The sequence below is a fragment of the Budorcas taxicolor genome, chromosome 5 (assembly GCF_023091745.1).
Source record: "Budorcas taxicolor isolate Tak-1 chromosome 5, Takin1.1, whole genome shotgun sequence".
NCBI classification, from domain to species: Eukaryota; Metazoa; Chordata; class Mammalia; order Artiodactyla; family Bovidae; genus Budorcas; species Budorcas taxicolor.
This window is the reverse complement of record NC_068914.1, coordinates 64,083,768-64,103,858: the sequence shown is the minus strand read 5'-3', so window position 1 is coordinate 64,103,858 and position 20,091 is coordinate 64,083,768. Positions and strand designations below refer to the sequence as shown.

The 20,091-nt window shown below is 39.5% G+C and overlaps 1 non-coding gene across 1 annotated transcript; it reads right to left on the bottom strand.

Moving 5' to 3' along the window:
• Positions 1-8,879: 8,879 nt before the first annotated feature.
• On the bottom strand, positions 8,880-8,952 carry TRNAK-UUU (transfer RNA lysine (anticodon UUU)). The gene has a single exon. It is a non-coding gene; the product is annotated as a tRNA-Lys (tRNA).
• Positions 8,953-20,091: the final 11,139 nt, after the last annotated feature.

Sequence of the window (20,091 nt, the reverse complement as noted above, 5' to 3'; positions counted from 1 at the left end):
GACTCCTAAAAGATCTTCAATCACTCAGACCAAATTTTCATGACCTTTTATGACTTAAGCCTAGAGAATTAATTTCTGTGACTCTATGGAAATTGTTTGAGATGAACTATTAAGAAAATGCCATATGATTTGGAATCATTGAAGATTTTTCCATGATTGTGTTCAAGTATAATTTCTTACTCTTGCAAATGAAACATGTATCAGATTTTGATTTTAATACATTTCCACTTCACTAACAAGGTATATGACCTCAGGCAAGTTAGTGACTTCTATGTGGCTTGACTTCTTCATCTCTAGGTAGGAGATAATAATATTGATCTCTCAGAGTTAAGAGAATTAAATATATTAATACATGTGAACACTTAAAATATTGTCAAGAAAGAAGAAGGTGCTATATCATTGTCAGCTATCATTATTATTATTTTTAATAATCTAATTTAAAATCAGCAGTGAACTTCTAAGAGATGTTTAAAATTTAAGTATTTAATAGGTTGGACTTCCCTGATGGTCCAGTGGCTAAGTCTCCAATCTCCCAATGCAGGCAAGGGGCACAAGTTTTATCTTTGGTTGGTGAACTAAAATCCTGCATGACTTATGGTGCAGCTAAAACAACTAATATGTTGGTTCAGCCTTTAAGGCTCTGTCAAAGCTGTGGCATCTCTACTTTTGCAAGTTTACTAGTAAAATTTATCTTCAGAGATTCTAGAATATAGCTTATGAAGTCTGAGTCAGTGGGGCTCAAACTGGGTTCTGTGGGTCTCCTGCTAAGGTCACTGTGGGGTGATTGGAGTGGGGAGGAGCAAGAAACGAAGTGTGTGAGATTTACCCCTCCACCAACCCTGCTCTTTTTCTTGCTCGTTCTAGCTCCAGAAGAGTAACTTTTCCTGATTTAAAAAGTTAGGCTTTTGCATAACATTTTTGGAGTCTGTGCCTCCAAAAAAGAAGTGAGAGGTTTGAATGCTATTGGTCTGGGGCAGTAGAGTTAATTGCTTGGGAGCTGGAGATGAAGAAGGGCAGAAATGAAGACCTCGCTTGGCTCTAAGGTGGCCCCAGGATGCAAATACATCATTTGAGAAGGTGCCAGCATTGTTCTCATCTGCTCTACTTTGTGCTTTCCCTCATGCCCTTGCCCCAGCGTTTGACCAACACCTAGCATTTGATACATTCATTACCTTGATCTTAGCCTTATCTTTGATACCAGGGAGATCAATATATTTTATTTTGTGCTATAAATATCACAACCTCTGTGTACCCCAACCAGATTGATGTCCAAATACCTAGTGTTCATGTTGATGAACAACCTTAGGTTAACTGTTTAGCATGAAGAACAAACAAAATATTAATAAAATGTTACATGTTTTAACTGGTTGTTATATGGTCATGTAAAAAGATGAGCTGGTTGGATGGCATCGCTGATTCAATGGACATGAGTTTGGATGAACTCCGGGAGTTGGTGATGGACAGGGAGGCCTGGTGTGCTGTGGTTCATGGGGTCGCAAAGAGTCAGACACGACTGAGAGACTGAACTGAACTGAACAGAAAAACATCCTTCTTTGACATGGTGAATTCATCCTTTCTCTGATGCAGATCAATATGTAGGGAGACCAAAACCAAGAATTACAAGAATGTTCTGGAGGAGTTTTTCAGGAATTTATCTTATCAAGGGCAAGCACTGGCCTGAGTAAGCTTGCTGCTGCTGCTGCTAAGTTGCTTCAGACATGTCCGACTCTGTGCAACCACATAGACAGCAGCCTACCAGGCTCCCCTGTCCCTGGGATTCTCCGGCAAGAACACTGGAGTGGGGTGCCATTTCCTTCTCCAATGCATGAAAGTGAAAAGTGAAAGTGAAGTCACTGAGTCATGTCCAACTCTCAGCGACCCCATGGACTGTAGCCTACCAGGCTCCTCTGTCCATGGAGCCAAGAGCACTGCCTTCTCCAGATTAAGCTTGAAAACATTGCATTGTTATGTTATATTTTAGTCGTATCCTATCCCCCCATTTTGATCCCTCTACTTTGACTACTCTTATGTGTTGACCTGTTTCTTTCTTCACATGTTTCTTTTTGTCTCCCTTTTCTTGATTCTTTCTTGCCTTCCCCTTTCACCTGTTCTCTCTTTCATTCACTCATTTTCTTTTCCTTTCCTGAACTCTTTCCCTTCCCTTTTTTTTTTTAAAATTATTTGCTTACAGTTTTCGTATGGGTTAATTGAGAAATAATAACATTTGCATTAAATCTTACTGGTACAAATAATCTCCATGGAATAAAACTGACAATGTCTTTAACTGCACATGGTAAAAATTGTCATTGATTAAAATTAATAGAAGAATAAGACCTTAACAATATTTAGATTTGCAAACTCTCACCCAGAAATGTTGAACTTGGTAGATATAATGGTGACGAAAGAAAAACTCACAAAGATGGAAAGAAATCAATAAAAATTGATGTGACAAAAACCTTGTTGATGAATGAAATTATGATTTTATAATTTAGGTGGAAAACAACTAATGTCAATGAAGTGATCTCAGTTAAATAAAGAACAAAATTGAAAAAAAAATGAAAATGGTTACAGTACTATTTTGATCAAGAAATAAATTGGCTCAGTGGGTGTTTGTCTGGGCCATAATTTCTTTCTTTCTTTTTTTGCTGGATTTCACAGCATGCAGGATCTTAGTTCCCCAACCAGGGATTGAACCCATGCCCCCTACAATGGGAGTGTGGAGCCCTAGCCATTGGACCACTCAAGAACTCTCTGGGACCCAATTCTTGAAGATGTTTTCAATATTGGCCTAATCTGATCAAAATGTTTGTGCTATAAAATATCCTCAGGGTCAAAATTTCTTTAGAGACAAAAGTAGCTGGGTCAAAACTGTGAGGTTGAAATGTCCTATAAAATAGCAATTTATTTTGTAGAATTTTCCATGTCTCATTTGTCTGTGATATCTCAATGACTGCATATTCCATTCTGTGAAAATGCAATACTTTATTCAACTAGTCTTCTATTACTGTCAGTCAGTTCAGTCTCTCAGTCATGCCTGACTCCTTGCGACCCCATGAATCGCAGCATGCCAGGCCTCCCTGTCCATCACCATCGCCCGGAGTTCACTCAGACTCACGTCCATCGAGTCAGTGATGCCATCCAGCCATCTCATCCTCTGCCGTCCCCTTCTCCTCCTGCCCCCAAGCCCTCCCAGCATCAGAGTCTTTTCCAATGAGTCAACTCTTCGCATGAGGTGGCCAAGGTACTGGAGTTTCAACTTTAGCATCATTCCTTCCAAAGAAATCCCAGCGCTGATCTCCTTTAGAATGGACTGATTGGATCTCCTTGAAGTCCAAGGTAGATTGCTTTAAACTTTTTGCTATGACAACTCTTATGAACAATAGGGATGGGAGGCACACTTTTCATAAGAGCACCATTTCTTGAATCTAATTCTGCATGGATTTCAGAGTTAGATTTGCATGAAAAACTGCTGTGAAGGAAGAGATTCTCACTCTTTCTTTTTTCCTTCATTCAAGCTCTGGTTATCGTGCACTGACGATTATGAAATAAGAGACTTTCAGATTAAATTAAAACTTTTAAACTTCCAGTGTTGCCTGAAACTGTGATAGAATATGAGACAGCATCTGATCTTGACTTTTGAAACAAGTAAATTCAAAATATCTCAATTCAAATAGCTCAAAAACAGCATGAAAAGATTGAAATGTCATATAGGAGCTGCTAGGATTTAATCAGTCAGAATTTATTTGACTTGTTCTTATTCCAATGCTATTTGTAGTCAAAGGTAAATATAATTTTGGTTCTCTTTTTGAAACCACAAGCAGAACGAACTGTAGTTTCTCTAAGAGGCTAGAAGAAATGGATTGGGGATAAACTAATTTCATACTCACTGCTTAGCATAGTAAATACAATTCATGAATAATCATTGAATGAATGAATTAATGAATGTTAATGAAAATGAATTCTAATTTCATACTCTGTGACAAGCAAGATATTTACAAAGTCTAGCACCTAGCATATAGTGCTGCAAATTCTGGTATTCAACATCAATTCTTGCCAGATGAATGAAGAAACAAATACACACTTCTACTGCCTTGGACATCACTGAGTGTTTAAAAAGGATCTGAGACCAATATGATCACCTTGTAGCTCTGGTTACACTGAGTGGCCAATGGCATGGACTTGGGCTTATGGTGAATTTGTGCAGCTGGTGACGAAGGCTGTGAATGAATGCTAAATGGGGAAGTTAGTTTGCCTTGCAGAAATAATCACTGTGTGTAAATCATCTACAAGTGCTAGGCCTCTCATTTTGTAGATGAAAGAAGCAGAGGCTGAGAAAGTTAAAATGAACAGATAAAAGGAACAAAAACTCTGTTTCAAGGTTGCACAGGCAGAGATTTAGCTGAGATATCTCCCCACTTCTTTATGATCCCAAAGCCTGTGAACCCCCCTACACCCAGTCTCTCCCTCAAGTTTATAATCCAATAATATTTCTTAAAAACACTCCTGCAGAAAGATGGATGGACCTAGAAATTGTTATGCTGAGTGAAGTAAATCAGACAGAGAAGAGATGTCGTATGACATCCCTTAAATGTGGAATCAAAGAAGAAATGATACAAATGAACTTACAAAACAGAAAGAGACTCAGACTGTTGCCTGTACCTACTGCTATGTTTAAAATGGGTAACCAACAGGGACCTACTGTATATAGCACATGGAACTCTGTTCAATGTTATGTGGCAGCCTGGATGGGAGGGGAGTTTAGGGCAGAATAGATGCATGTATATGTATGGCTGAATCCCTGTATTGTTCACCTGAAACTATCGCTACATTGTTAATCGGCTATATCCCAATACAAAATAAAAAGTTTCAAAAAACAAAATAACTGAAAAAAAAAAAAAAAAAGCACTCATACTTCTAGTACCCAGAGAGAGTTGCTCCTATTTTCTGGAATTTTAGGAATCCTATCTGAGTTCAGAAAAAGATACTTGGGACTATACTTTCAGTTCCTTATTGCAGTTTCCTTTATTTTTTTCTTTTCACAATATATTTGAATATTTCTTCATGATATTAAGTATCCTTCACCGTACACTTCAGTGGCAACTTCCCCCACCAAAACTCCAAGTAAATTTTAAAGGTCTTTGGGGGGAGAGACTTAAAAAAAATACATCTATCACAGTGTTTAGGGTAACATTTGACATAAAAGAGGTAACAATAATTATTACAGCTGTGTCTATTTTGTGCTAGGCCTCGGGCAAGTTGTAAAGTGGATTAATTCGTTTAGCATTTGTAAAAGATCTGTGAGGTAATATTATCAGGATCCCTTTTCCATATGATGAGAGTGTCTAGGTCACTTAGGGTTAGTAAGCGGTGGAGGCAGGTTCAAACATGGCCAGTCTGACTCTGAAATCCATGCTTCTAAACACCATGCTCATCTACCTAAAACAGACACACAATGAATACTTGTTAACTCTAGGAAACAGAGAGTAAAGGTAATTAGGAGTATGCCTTGACATTTCTTATGTGCAAAAAGCCCAGAGTTCATCCTGATTGGTGAACTGCCTGAATTCTGGATTCTTCTGCTAGGCTTTTTAAATTAAAAAAAATCCATCCTTATTTCTCCCAATTTCTAGTTGAACTTTTGATCTATGAGATGGAATGCATGACCATTCCATGTCTATTCCCACTTTTAATTTTATTTTTCCTAAACTTAAATAAATAAGTTTTATTTATTTTGGGCTGGCTGTGCTGAGTCTTCACTACTGGGCGCGGGCTTTCTCTAGTTGCAGACAGTAGGGGCTACTCTTCGCTGCAATGAGCGGGCTTCTCATCGCTGTGGCTTCGCTTGTTCCAGAGCACAGGCTCTGGGACAGAGGGCTAAACAGCTGTTGTGCAGGGCTTAGTTGCTCCATGGTGTGTGGAATCTTCCCGGACCAGGGGTCAAACCTGTGTCCCCTGTATTGGCAGGTGAATTCTTAACCACTGGATCAGCAGGTAAGTCCTTCGTTTTTGGGTAGCCAAATCTTGGCTCTATCCAAATTCTCTCCACTATTGCAAGCTTAGCTTAGTTCTTGGGTCCTCCACAAAACATTTCCTGTATCTTCAGACCTTGCTTCCGATCTCTCTTCTTTGGCCTCTTCTCTAATGCTAAAGATTTTGTCTTATTTCTGTTTATCTTTCTTAATGTCTCAGGAAAAATGATTCATGGAAGACAGGAAATCAATCTTCTTTTGTTGAGTGAGGATATGCTCAAATGAGTAAATAAGGCTTATACTCTTTTGCAACTGATTCCCAACTGCAGTAGTCTTAGCTCTGTAAATAGACTATAAGCTATAACTAAGCACTAAGGAAATAAAATCACATAAATAGGAAACAGCAGGAAAAATACAGTAGAAATCAAGTAACAGTTACTTCAAAGTATTAAACTTATCAGACACAGGCTGAAAAAAAGGCAAAGAAGAATCAACTTTGACCATTTCTCCATTCTCCAAGTGCCTGAAACAGTATGTGCTGTGTTTGTTGCAGCTCAGCTTGGAGTATGTTCGTGATGGAGAAGATGGCCAACTTTTTTTTTTTTTAATCTCTTTGCCTCATTGGTTTCAGAGATTAAGACTTATTTTGCCCTTTTATCAGTTGCACTGTCTTATTTATTTGTATTTCCTATTTGCTTGTTAAGGCTACTTATTAAGGAATTGTTTTGAATGAATCATTATTTTCAGGGTTAGCAACATTAAGTAATTTTCTTCATTTTAACTATTAATTTTAATAATTTAACTGTAGATTCTTTTGGATTTCCTATTCAGGTAATCATATTGTCTGAGAATAATGACAACTATACTTTTTCCTTTTTATTCTTAAAGCGTCCATAAAAGTGGTAAGAGGAGGTATCATTGTCTTATGCCTTGCCTCAAATGGAAAGCTTTTATATTGTATCATTAAGGAGGAATTCTCGAATCCTTGGTTTGGTGTTTTCAATCATTATCCTTTACATGTTGCTTCCGTCCCAGTTGGTCTTTATTTTTCATGAATCCTATTATATGGTAGAGTTTCTCACTGCATCAGCTGAGTGTCTTTCCATCCTCTTATGTTTCATTTTATTCTGAATGTTTCTTTTGATCTAACCCTCATTTCACAAATTTCCTATTCAACTCATTTAATCTGTTGTTAAACTCATCCATTGTATTCTTAGTTTCAATTACTGTATTTTTCGACGAAGTTTTTGAGCTTTTATGTGGCTCTTTTATTACTAGTGTTCCTGTTCCCTGTTGAATTTCTCAATCTTGGCTTTTATCTTCATCAACAATGTAAAATAGCAAAATATTACACTTTAAAGTCTGTATTTGATAAGTCTAATACCTCATGCGAAGAGTTGACTCATTGGAAAAGACTTTGATGCTGGGAGGGATTGCGGGCAGGAGAAGAAGGGGACGACAGAGGATGAGATGGCTGGATGGCATCACTGACTCGATGGACGCAAGTCTGAGTGAACTCCAGGAGTTGGTGATGGACAGGGAGGCCTGGCGTGCTGCGATTCATGGGGTCACAAAGAGTCGGACACGACTGAACGACTGAACTGAACTGCACTGAACCGAATACCTTAAAGTAACTGCTGTTCGATTATTGTCTATTTTTTCTGCTGTTTCCAGTTTATATAATTTTATTTCTCTTGTGCCTGGTTATTTTTTGTTGTGTTTAGTACATTGTGCACAACTGTTTTTAGAAATAATCTGAGGTCTAGGATAATCTTACCTTTTTTTAAAAGAGGATTAACATTTGCTCTGCAAAGCTTCTGACTGTTTGTGATATGCTAATTTTCATATGTAGAGATGTTGTCAAGGTGTTCTACAATCTTTTAAAAGCCTGTCTATTCTGAGTTCATCCTTACGACGTGATGTTCAGGTCTCAACAGAGATCAAAGAGTGAGCCCTCCTTCTTGGCGGACTCTGGCCCCAAGCTGTGTCCCCCTAACTCTGGCAGATTGTCAAAAGTACTCTGGCTCAGTTTCTCAGCTTCTCAGCCACTTTATCTGGAATTGGCACAAGTCTCCAAGGGGAAAAGTGGCCCCAAATAGAAAAGGTTTCTTTCTGGGTTTCTGCCTTTTCCTGGATCTTTGTCCTTTTTTTAATGCTCCTTTGGCTCTTCAGCACTTTCAAATAGAAGTATTTATGCCGTAGAACTTGCCCTCATTATGTAGTCTGCTATTACTGGAATCAAGATGTCTCTGTGTTCTTGACTTTTGATTGTAAATTTTTTGTGCTCCACTCTCTATACTGTTTGAAGGAGTGAATCCTTTGAAATTTATGCATATTCTTTTTTTTTTTTTTTTTAGCACTGTGAAGTAAGTTGCTTGGATATCTAAATCCCTAGCTACCTAAAGTGGACAAAATGTTGAGGGTTTGCTGTAGAGGTCACTGGACATGTTCACGCGTACTGAAAATATAGCTGGAAAAACTAGTTATAAGACGTGTTGAAAATAAGCTATTAAAAAGAAAAGTGTCCTGTCATATTTGATTTTTCTGTATCATGAAAATATTTTGTCGCTTTTCATTCCAAAACAGGTGTATCAATGTTGGTTTTTCTGCTTAGAAAAAGATTATGCTATCATGATATTTCTATTCCTTAGCATAGAAATAACAAATCATAGCTAATTAATGAAAGAAAAAGAGCAAATTGATTTAGAGACAAATTTGGATTTCACTCTTTGTGACCCCATGGATGTAGCCTGCCAGGCTCTTCTGTCCGTGGGGATTCTCCAGCAACTATGCTGGAGTCGGTTGCCATGCCCTCCTCCAGGGGATCTTCCAAACCCAGGTATTGAACCCAGGTCTCCTGCACTGCAGGAAGATTTTTTACATCTGAGCCACCAGGAAAGCAAACAGAGAGGTCTAAACAGGGACTTGAACCCTGGACCCTCAGATTAAAAGTCTGATGCTCTACTGACTGAGCTATCTGGGCATTAGAGATACCAAAGGAACATTTCATGCAAAGATGGGCAAAATAAAGGACAGAAATGGTATGGACCTAACAGAGGCAAAACATATTTAAGAAGAGGTGGCAAGCATACACAGAACTATACCAAAAAGATCTTAATGGCCCAGATTACCACGATGGTGTGATCACTCACCTAGAGCCAGACATCTTGGAGTACGAAGCCAAGTGGGCTGTAGAAAGCATCACTATGGACAAAGCTAGTGGAGGTGATGGAATTCCAGTGGAGCTATTTCAAATCCTAAAAGATGATGCTGTGAAAGTGCTGCATTCAATATGCCAGCAAATTTGGAAAACCCAGCAGTGGCCACAGGACTGGAAAAGGTCAGTTTTTATTCCAATCCCAAAGAAAGGCAATGCCAAAGAATGCTCAAACTACCACACATTTGCACTCATCTCACATGCTAGTAATGCTCAAAATTCTCCAAGCTAGGTTTCAACAGTACGTGAACTGAGAACTTCCAGATGTTCAAGCTGGTTTTAGAAAAAGCAGAGGAACCAGAGATCAAATTGGCAACATCTGTTGGATCATAGAAAAAGCAAGAGAATTCGAGAAAAACATCTGCTTCTTTGACTACAACTAGAGACTTTGACTGTGTGGATCACCTCAAACTGTGGAAAATTCTTAAAGAGATGGGAATACCAGACCACCTTACCTGCCTCTGGAGACATCTATATACAGGTCAAGAACAAACAGTTAGAACCAGACATGGAACAACGGACTGGTTCCAAACTGGGAAAGGAGTATGTCAAGACTGCATGTTGTCACCCTGGTTATTTAACTTATATGCAGAGTACAGCATGCGAATGTACTGGAAGAAGCACAAGCTGGAATCAAGATTGCAGGGAGAAAAATCAATAACCTCAGATATGCAGATAACGCCATCCTAATGGCAGAAAGTGAAGTGGAACTAAAGAGTCTCTTGATGAAAGTGAAAGAGGAGAGTGAAAAAGCTGGCTTAAAACTCAACATTCAGAAAACTAAGATCATGACATCTGGTCTCATCACTTCATGGCAAATAGATGGGGAAACAACGGAAACAGTGACAGACTTTATTTTCTTGGGCTCCAAAATCACTGATATGGTGAGTGCAGCCATGAAATTAAAAGACGCTTGCTCCTTGGAAGGAAAGCTATGACCAACCTAGACAGCATATTAAAAAGCAGAGACATCACTTTGCCAACAAAGGTCCATACAGTCAAAGACATTGTTTTTCCAGTGGTCACGTATGGATGTGAGAGATGGACCAAGATGGCTGAGTGCCAAAGAATTGATACTTTCAAACTGTGGTGCTGGAGAAGACTCTTGAAAGTCCCTTGGACAGTAAGGAGATCAAACCAATCAATCGTAAAGGAAACAAGCCCTGAATATTCATTGGAAGGACTGATGATGGAGCTGAAGCTCCAATACTTTGTCCACTTGATGTGAAGAGCCGACTCATTGGAAAAGACCCTGATGCTGGAAAGGATTGAGGGCAGGAGGAGAAGGGGACGACAGAGGATGAGATGATTGGATGGCATCACCAACTTGATGGACATGAGTTTGAGCAAGCTCTGGGAATTGGTGATGGACAGGGAAGCCTGGCGTACTGCAGTCCATGGGGTCACAGAGAGTTGGACATGACTGAGTGAGTGAACTGAACTTGGGCTTCATAGTTCCTTTGGATTTTTTAAAACAACAGTGAGTGGAGAAAAAATATTTAAACATTTCTTTGAAAGTTACTTTTTAAGGTTTTTATCAGAAATAATTATGGACAAGATTTATGCCAGATAGAAAGGTATCTGGTTAAGTGAGAGATACATTAAAAACAAATATAAATACTGAAAGTGAAAATAATTGACTGAATTCTTCATTTGGACTAATAATATATTTTTGTTTCCAGTTATAAAGAATGGATATAGATGAGGTTCTGTCAAATACCATTCAAGATATATCTGCCAGAGTGATCTTCTTTTTAAAATAACGCAATTAAAATCAACCTTAAAGTGGTTATCAATTGCACCTAGAAACAAAAACTCAAACATCACATGACTTAAAAGAAATTATCTAAATTCTATGATTTGACCTCCACTCTCTCTCCCCTCCTTCACTGGACTCTATTATTGCCTGACTCTTTTTGTATTCCTTCAACATACCAAGATGGTTTCTACCATAAATTTTTGCTGATGTTGATCCCTTTACCTAGAAGCTTAGCTTTTGTCTTAGCTTGCCTTGTTTTTGTTGCCCAGGTTACAATGTAAATTCCTCAATGAGAATGTATCTCACAAATGGTTTAAATTAACCTCCCCTTATCTAGGTTGATCATAACTTTTCTTCCAAGGAGTAAGTGTCTTTTAATTTCATGGCTGCAGTCACCATCTGCAGCGATTTTGGAGCCCAAAATAATAAAGTCTGACACTGTTTCCACTGTTTCCCTGTCTATTTCCCATGAAGTGATGGGACCGGATGCCATGATCTTTGTTTTCTGAATGTTGAGCTTTAAGCCAACTTCTTCACTCTCCTCTTTCACTTTCATCAAGAGGCTTTCGAGTTCCTCTTCACTTTCTGCCATAAGGGTGGTGTCATCTGCATATCTAAGGTTATTCATATTTCTCCTGGCAATCTTGATTCCAGCTTTTGTTTCTTCCAGTCCAGTGTTTCTCATGATGTACTCTGCATATAAGTTAAATAAGCAGGGTGACAACATACAGCCTTGATGTACTCCTTTTCCTATTTGGAACCAGTCTGTTGTTCCATGTCCAGTTCTAACTGTTGCTTCCTGACCTGCATACAGATTTCTCAAGAGGCAGGTCAGGTGGTCTGGTATTCCCATCTCTCTCAGAATTTTCCACAGTTCATTGTAATCCACACAGTCAAAGGCTTTTGCATAGTCAATAAGCAGAAACATTACTTTGCCGACTAAGGTCCATCTAGTCAAGGCTATGGTTTTTCCAGTAGTCATGTATGGATGTGAGAGTTGGACTGTGAAGAAGGCTGAGCACCGAAGAATTGATGCTTTTGAACTGTGGTGTTGGAGAAGACTCTTGAGAGTCCCTTGGACTGCAAGGAGATCCAACCAGTCCATTCTGAAGGAGATCAGCCCTGGGATTTCTTTGGAAGGAATGATGCTAAAGCTGAAACTCCAGTACCTTGGCTACCTCATGTGAAGAGTTGACTCATTGGAAAAGACTTTGATGCTGGGAGGGACTGGGGGCAGGAGGAGAAGGGGCCGACAGAGGATGAGATGGCTGGATGGCATCACTGACTCGATGGATGTGAGTCTGAGTGAACTCCAGGAGTTGGTGATGGACAGGGAGGCCTGGCGTGTTGCGATTCATGGGGTCACAAAGAGTCAGACACGACTGAGCGACTGAACTGAACTATCTCTGCTGCCTCTGGTTCAATCCCTTTCAATCAGATTATTTCATTTTCTTCAAAGCACGTGTATTATCTGCAATCATCCTGTCTTTTTGTTTTCTTGATGTTCTATGTCCTCTTTAGAAAATAGGCCCACTTCCAGGAGTCTAGAACAGCATCTTTCAAACAGTGGGTCTTGAAAATAACTCTTGATGAGCTTTCAAATGTGATATTTGAAAGGTTGTTGAAGAATACGTCAGTTACTTTAATAGAACATTTCATTTGCTGGATCAGCAAATTTTATGTCCGAAAAATTCTAGCCTAAAGAAGTCTGGCCTAAAGGGTATTAAATGTCTAACTTAAAAATGAAGACCATTCCTCAGTGTTCAAATTTGACTAGAAGATTGATCTATCCATCTATTCATCTATTTCCCTCTATCTATCTATTTTGTGTATGACATTTAGGAGACATATATATTCATATGGAAGAATGAGATCATACATACTCTGAAGAAGAAATTTGGAAGTGAATCTCATAAAAAATATTTTCTGAACAGTCTTTGCCCTCTGTCAAGCAACTAATGATGTATTTCTGATTAATTTTAAATAGTAACATTTCTACTAGGTAAAAGGCATCCCCTAACCCTCATCCCCCAGTACTGCACATACACATGGGCACGTTCTCTCAGGATTGGGATGGTACTCAGAGGAAAAACTACTGGTGCTAAGATGATAATGAAATTTCTAGTTACCATGGCTACCTTTAATCAAAGTCTATATGTATGGGAGTTCCTACATCTAGCTAAAAATGTGTAATGATATTCATCTGGCATGGAGTTTGACTAATAATTAAATCCAGTTATATTAAAAATCTACCACTATCTATCAAATGAAGATTTAGTCTTCACCTGTGTCAGACAGAATTCAATAAAATGGCCTCTGAGCATCTTCTTTATAATCCCTAACTCTTGCCTGTGAGTGTGATGGATTTCATTCCTGTCATTAGGTTACATTATGTATTATAACAAAATTGAAGGGATTTGCAAATGCAATGAAAGTTCCACATTAATTGACTTGGAGTTACTTGATAAGATTATCCGGGGTGGGTCTGATCTGATCAGATGGGCAGCTCCATATTCAGAGCCTGATATGAACAAGGACCATGGCCACATCAAACACTTCAGGAACATCAGTAGTACACAAATTGATTCGTTTTAATTTCACAGTATTAGTGAAATAAATCCTCCCAGAAAAATGAAGAATTCTTTATAATTTGATAATTCATTCCTAATTTCCTTGTTTAAAATTTATATTTTTGCATATACTATTCCTTCAAAACAACGATCCCTCAGGTTTTTTTATACCAATTACAGTCTGCCAGTGTCCTTCGCACGCAGTAAGGCCTCTTTAACCCTTATGTGGTAAGGACCAGACGACACAGCTCCACAGACCTGGGGCCTGCAAAATAGTAGACTAGGCCAAAATCCAGTAGGCTGAAGATCAGTATGAATTTTTTTTGGAATGATAAATGTCTTGATGGCAAGAGTCTTGAAACTGTTCTGCTGACAAACTCACATATTTGCATAAGAGACAGCAGGAGGCGGATGTAGTACTAGCCATTAGGTTCTATTATGTTTAAAAGGAACATTAATTCAATTGTTTCTGGCTTAAAAGTGAACTTATATTCACACTGCATGCTGAGATTCCATCCAATGCTCCAAAACACCCACATTCATTAAGTACTTTATTGCCTTCTATTCATTTCATCCCTTTCCTAAACCATGGGCTCACTCCACAGTCATCTCCCTACCCTGCCTTGTTCATCCTTAAGAAGGGGCTCATTTCCCTTCCTTTGTGTGTTTTCTTCGCTGATTCCTAATTATTTTACTGCATTAGTTGAAGCTGTTAGCAAAATCGCTTCAAGAACAGATTTTGTAAGAGTGACAGATTTTGATTTTCATACAAAATTATAAACCCGTGTCCATGGAAACAGAAGGGAAAGCAAAACCTGATATTCCCTTCTTTTTTATCTTGCTGAGTGGCACAATGAAAAATAACCACAGTGGAAATAGCTGAGAACAATTATGTGTTGTAGCAAATCCAATATCCCAGGTGTCAGGAAGGCATGGTTCCATAGCCTGCAGATTTTGGTCTGTTGCTAAGGAGGTTCACTTACCATGTTTCAGCCACTAGAAATCCCGATGTGTGATTCCGATCTTTTATGAACCTGAAAGCAACAGAATGTTAGGTTTTGAGAAATAATTTGGAAATTGTTTGGATAGGATTACTATGACAGTTTTGAAATGACGGAGATGTATTTACCTGTGAATACTCTCCTGGTATTCGTCAGTATACTACTGTGATGGCTGTGGAAATTTGCCGTTTACATCTCCTTCAAGAGAGCCTGCTGGTGGAGCATAGTTGATGGAGACCATCAGCTGCCCTCCTTTAGAATCCATCCCAGTGGCCCCTTTCTGATGGCTGTCCCCAGCTAATGACCAAATGGCAGAGGGAACTACGGAGGGAGAGGGAATTCTTACACATTTTGATGGCTTGAGAAAAAAAACAAAGTGAAATTCAGTTCTTTTGGAAGAAAATTTCTTCCATCTGACTTGAAGCTCTGCTTTCTTGGCTTATAAAGATATGAAGGGAAAAATAAAAATAGATACAGTAAGCAAATGTAGGAAAAAAAAAAGAGCTTATCCAAGTGAGACCTAAATATCAATCACTGGAAGAGTCTAGAAAGCAAGTAATAAGTTATCATTAAATACTTTGTGGTCTATGGTCTTGCATATTTTCCATGTTTACTGCTGCTGCTGCTGCTGCTAAGTCGTTTCAGTCATGTCTGACTGTGCGACCCCATAGATGGCAGCCCGTTAGGATCCCCCGTCCCTGGGATTCTCCAGGCAAGAACACTGGAGTGGGTTGCCATTTCCTTCTCCAATGCATGAAAGTGAAAAGTGAAAGTGAAGTCGCTCAGTTTTGTCCAGCTCTTTGCGACCCCTTGGACTGCAGCCTACCAGGCTCCTCTGCCCATGGGATTTTCCAGGCAAGAGTACTGGAGTGGGTTGCCATCCATGTTTACTACTTCCATTTAATACATATACCCTGTACCTTTATGGAATATTCTTTCACTTGGCTGCATCGGGTCTTAGCTGCAGCAGGGAGAGCTTTACGGCATCAAGTGGGATATTTTTCGTTGCAGTGCCTGGACTCTAGCTGTGGCGCTGTGGCTCAGAATTTGTGGTGGGCAAGTTTAGGTCCTCTGCAGAATGTGGGATCTTAGTTCCTTGACCAGGGGTTGAACCTGCATGCCTGCATGGCAAGGCAGATCCTTAACCACTGGACCACCAGGGGAGTCCTATTTATGAATATTTTCTATATTAAAAAGTTTGGAGATGAAGGGGTAAAAAGGTAATCTCTGATTTCTTCCTCTTCTTTCTTTTGCTCTTTCCCATCGTACTTTCTTCAACTTTACCTAACACAATTTTCCTCTGGGGCAGGAAGGTAGAATGGTAGAAGTGGTTCACCACCTGTAAAATCTCAAAGATCTGAACTAAGTCCCTGATGGGAGGTGACACAAGCCATCCCTGAGATGCTAAAGCATATTATTGGCTTATAATGGAGGTGAGGTGAGACTAAATATCTTCTAGGAAAATGATTTCTCATAGTTGCTTCTGCCCATCTAGTCTTCTAGCTTTGAAAAAAAAAAATCAAGTTTCATGACCTTATAAAGGGAAATCCCTAAAGGGTTACCTTCCACATATCTAAATTTTATTGCTTACCTGGGTAATTCCTATTAGTAATGCCAGCTTCAATACAAACTGGTGGAAGAGAGACACCACTGAATATACAGAAATCATATCTCCATGGGTTTGCTCGCTAATTCTGTGAATTCCCCCTTGCCTCCCTGCCAGTCATCTGGAAGAAGGGAACAGGTTTCAAGCTAAATTTGGAGATCTATGAGGCATCGGATGCATGGTTGCTCTATTCATTTGAATTGAAAATTTGATCCAATTCCGGAGACTTCACAGTAAGCATCAACCTTCTGGGTTGAGCTAGAAATCTGGAAACGACATTGTAACATTATTTGCTTTGATTTAATGGAGCAAAACGTTGTCTTACACCTAGCAAAAAAGCAATGGAGCAATAACACTTGCTGTACTTGTCATCTTTCTTTTCAGCTAAAAATACCAAAGAACTTTAAAATAATCATATGCCTAAATCAGCGTTAAGTTGAACCCGTCCAGTAACCTGGAGTCTTCTCTAGGCAATTTCATTGGTGGTGTTCCCATTGTGTTAGCAAGGCATTGCCTCTGTTACTCTCCTAGATCAGCTGAGGTCATAGTTTATAGACTGAAAATAAGGAGAAAGAGAAGCACACTGCCACGAATTAATTACTACATCCATTGCAGAGAATGCCAAAACAAACACCTTCTGCTGTTACTATGACTTAATCTCCTGTTAATATGTATTTTTATACCTGAATAGTACCGAAGGCTCAAGAACACTAATGATAGTGTTGGTGAGAGCTGGATTTCACCAAGTGCATGTATATTTTGCACAACCAATAATGGTAGGAGCTAAATCGGTAGCTATATTTCTTTTTGGGTCTCACAGAGAATTCTTCTATGGCTACAGTAATATTGGATACTCAGTTCTCAGGTAAAACATAAATGGAGTGCACTCTCAGTTGTGTCTGAGTCTTTGTGACCCCACGGACTGTAGCCTGCCAGTCTTCTCTGTCCATGGAATTTTCCAGGCAAGAATAGTGGAGTGGGTTGCCATTTTCTTCTCCAGCCATCCAAGTAATTAAGAAAATGTATCTAATCTATGAAAAATGGCTTAACTCCAGGCCAGAGTGGGTTTAAATATTGACTGGCTGAATAATCTTCTTCTCCCTTTATTATTCTTCAAGACAATGCCGACAGTGTGGAATAGATAACAATCCTACTCTCTGTATGACGTTAACTTCTGCACCACCCAGAGTCCAAAAGCTATGCCCTGGAGGAGGGCATAGCAACTCGCTCCAGTATTCTAGCCTGGAGAATCCCATGGACAGAGGAGCCTGGCAGGCTACAGTCCATAGGGTCACAAAGGGTCAGATGCGACTGAAACAACTGAGCACACACATGCATGAATAAGACGCAGACCTTCTCACATAGCATGGTGTTTAACAATGAAATATCTTCTTGACCATCTGGCCGTCAACTTGTTTACATATTCAGTATACATATACCAAATGCAGACAAGGGGCTGGTGGCTACGCCTGCAGGGTAAGCAATGCAGACGTAGTCCTCATCTTCGAGTGTGACCCTTGAGAGCAGCTGGGGACACTGATCTATATAGGGACACATATACAATATCCCACTGGTTCTAAGGTACACGTGTCCTCCCCTATATTTCAATATACTTGACATCAGGACACATCCTAAGATTGACAGAGTATCATACCCTTCTCTTTCTCTTTGTTATATGTAATACAGTAGCATGTCTAACAATTGCTGGAATTCAAAATTTGATGAGGTATTTTGTGTATGTGTGTACATATATATACATATATGTGTATGTCGGAGAAGGCAATGGCACCCCACTCCAGTACTCTTGCCTGGAAAATCCCATGGATGGAGGAGCCTGGTGGGCTGCAGTCCATGGGGTTGCTGAGAGTCGGACACGACTGAGCGACTTCACTTTCACTTTTCACTTTCATGCATTGGAGAAGGAAATGGCAACCCACTCCAGTGTTCCTGCCTGGAGAATCCCAGGGACAGGGGAGCCTGGTGGGCTGCCCTCTCTGGGGTCGCACAGAGTCAGACACGACTGAACTGACTTAGCAGTAGCAGTATGTGTATGTACGTATATGTGTTTTATGAAGTTTTATGAAGCAACACTATTCTGAGGGAGACTAGCTGGGAAATGACTTTGGGTTGTTTGGTGTGGGAAGACCTCTGGACAAGCTGATGTTTCAGCTTGAGGAAGCAGGAGAAACTGCTTGGGTGAGCAGAGAAGACAGCAGGGCCCTAGGACGAGAGAACAGGCCTGTGAGTGCCCAGCTGGGGCAGAGCCAGGCCTGTCTGTGGAACAGATGAAGGCCAGTGCTGCTGGACCATAGCAAGCAATAGGGCCTTTCAAAACCCCTGATTCTTTTAGCTTCTTGCAAACGTTTATTCTGGAAAGACCTTTTTCAGATCGGCTGTATTGAAGGCAGTTCCTTTGTGTTTCAGTCATTGTATGTGGGAGCAGGGGCTTTCAGAGGCTCTGCCACTGCTTGGGAAAATCAGTCCAAATTTAACCTTTTTTATTTGAATGTTTTTAACCTAAGTGTTGGGCACATATACAATTGTAATTGAGCCAAGTAATTTGGCCTTTTTTGGGGGATTATGTTACAAGGTAATGTTTCTCCTGTTTTGGCTTTATACTTCTTTGATAACTTGCCATTTTAAAACAGGTACAATGTATCTTTTTTAATTGAAATACTTTGGGGGAAGGATTATTGAAATTATGTAATTTTTAACAGAAAATAATTTTGCTTGAAATTCCATGCCTATATGACATGTATGTGTATACAATGTGCTGGTTGTGCTGCTGAGGTTGCAATTCACAGAGCCTCAACTGTAAAGAGCAAAACTCCTCTGCATAAAGACAAAATTAACAAATAAGATTAAATATAAGTAAATGTAGATATAAAAATTACCCTGGAGTCTAAAACACACTTTACTCTTTTAAGTAGGGAAACATAGCCCCGGAAACATGATTTATATTGAAACTGCTGCTGCTGCTGCTAAGTCGCTTCAGTCGTGTCCGACTCTGTGCGACCCCATAGACGGCAGCCCACCAGGCTCTGCGGTCCCTGGGATTCTTCAGGCAAGAACACTGGAGTGGGTTGCTGTTTCCTTCTCCAATGCATGAAAGTGAAAAGTGAAAGTGAAGTCACTGAGTCATGTCCAACTCTCAGCGACCCCATGGACTGCAGCCTACCAGGCTCCTCCATCCATGGAAGTTTCCAGGCAAGAGTACTGGAGTGGGGTGCCATTGCCTTCTCTGATACTGAAACTAGCTATTGTTAACTGCTCATATCTCCAAAATTGATGGCTAACAGCAACCAAAGAGTAAATCCATGTTAATGTAATTTTATTGTAAAAAATTGTTTGAATCCTCTCCAATATGAACTACATATGGTCTCCCTCTAAGTATAGTGTAACAATGATTAGTTAATCTCAGGCACATTTACATAGGTATCTAAAACCAGAGGAAAACACTTTTCAACTATCAGATTTAAGGAACATTTCCCCCAAAAGAACCACAAAGTATTGCATTACTTTATCACACTTTAAAAATTGATCCTGGCATTTTTACACTACCATCACCACCACCACCAACAAAACCTCTACTAAAATAAGCTCAAAATATATTTTCACCATTTGACTCTCATAATTTTTTCCATAATTGTCTCCCAGGCATCTGTTTTGTGTTCCAATTTTATTTTGCTAGAGATAATTTTATATAGGCTTTTCTGAATGGTGCATCCACTTTAAAATCCAGGTGCACATTTGCAAAAAAGCACTTAGAGAAAATAAAGATAAACCTATGAAGAGTAGGAATGACCAAGATCTTTAATGAAAACAGTATGGTATCTTCAAAGAGTAGATTGCTGCCAAATTAGATGTAGGTGGGGTCATGTCTAACTCCACGTGTGCTGTGTCGAGGCTATAGAGAAGAAATCGTTCCCATGAAGATCCAATGATATTTAGAAACTAGAAGTAAACCCT